Source organism: Drosophila busckii, chromosome 3R, assembly GCF_011750605.1.
Source record: "Drosophila busckii strain San Diego stock center, stock number 13000-0081.31 chromosome 3R, ASM1175060v1, whole genome shotgun sequence".
NCBI lineage: Eukaryota > Metazoa > Arthropoda > Insecta > Diptera > Drosophilidae > Drosophila > Drosophila busckii.
The window spans coordinates 12,328,386-12,330,158 of record NC_046607.1 but is presented as its reverse complement, the minus strand read 5'-3'; positions in this window follow the sequence as shown (position 1 = coordinate 12,330,158).

The window sequence follows — 1,773 nt, the reverse complement described above, 5'->3', positions numbered from 1 at the left end:
GTTTTCGACCAAGTTGTGTGTGCTCTAATAAAAGAACAAATTTCAAAATAGTAGTTGTAAAACTGACAGAAAATAGCTCAGGGATAAAGCTTATTATTACTTTATTTTATGTCAACTGTGTGACCGCAAAAAAGAAATTACTAAAATATTTTTTAGTATGTGCCATAAAAAACAAAAAATTTATCAAAAAACTTGACATACGTAAAATTGAATGTATAGAATAATTAAAAAAGTAAATTAAAATATTATTATAATAAACAAATTCTATGCTGCAAATATAAATAAAAGTATGTTTGTATTTTAAAATTTTTGCATTGTTACAAACTCAAATTAAATTATACAGAATGAATTTCAAAGAATTTTGTCGTTGAATCTGAAACTGCTTTTAAAATAAATAATTCATACGCATTTCTGGTTGACAGCGATGGGATAGGATGGGCTGGGAATTTAATTGAATTGAATTGAATAAATTGAACTGCTGTTAAAGTGGGAAAACTTATTTATTTTTTTATTGAAATGCCAAAAGCAAAATTTTACTATATCTTACAACAGTTGGTAAAAGGAAATATTTTAATTAAAATGTTTTTCAAAGAATTGTCGTTGCATAAATTTGCGAGCTTGCTTATTAAATGAAAAATTTATACGCTTCTTTGGCTGGCGGCGATTAAATGCTATAAATACTTTTTTCTTTACTTAGTCAGAGATAATAGTTGGGCATTAAAATTTAACGATCATGACTAATGAGCACAACCTTTTTCAAGATTATGCCAAAGCTTTACCTTAGATTATTAAGGCCATTCATTAGCAATGCTCTTAAGGCTTCAAGGCGGCCATCAGCAAACTGCTTGTCATGTGGGCAGCCACAGCAGCCAAGGCAGCGTCTCAGCTCAGTTTAGCTCAGCTGTTGTTTAAGCCATAACTGAGTAAATGTAAATGTGGCATAGTTTTTGCACAGTGTGTAACTGGCGCGTTGATAAAAAGCGCTAGCCGAGCCGAATCGAGTCAAGACGTAAGAAATGTAGAAAAACAGTAACAGGAAGAAAAACCATAACTAAATCCATTGCCATCGCCATCGCCAAATCCAAAGCAAAGTCTGCGATGCAAATAGTAGAGATTATGGGCGCTGCTGCTGCTGCTGCTCTTGATGTTGCTGTTGCAGATGAATAAGGCGGCAACGCTGGCGTATAAGTAACAAGGCGTGCTACGAGACGTAAACGTTAGAGGTGCAGTAGGTATGTGTGTGTATGAGCACGCGGGTATATGTGGCACAATAAATCTTGCTTGGGTGCCGAATGGTCTTGTGGCAGGGCAGTGTCGAAGCTTGACGGGGTGTGGGGGGAGTGGCGCATGAATCAGTGCTGGGTTGCCCGCCGCCAGTGAAAACCAAAACCAAATAAAACTGACATTATGCGAAAAGCGAAAGCCATAACTAAAAGTTGGACTAACGTGGCATGATGGAGCAGCAGTAAAGTTGATACTGGCGCAAAAGTAAAAATGGCAAAATAGAAATGATGATAGCAGGCTAAAGACCAGGATTGCTACGTACTAACTAGAGGCGTATAAGATGTGTGTGTGTGTGTGTGTGTGAGTAGGGATTGTTGGGGTTGGCATTGGGATTGGGGGTTGGGGTGGCTTAAAACGGAACGGAAATCGACTTTGGCAAGGCTTTTACCTGTGTGTAAGCGATGAACTTGCTGCAAGTTATGCAAATGTCGCCAGTTGCCTTCACTGCTGATCCAGTTGACGATGTTGCTGTTGGTTCGCTTCTTGCTG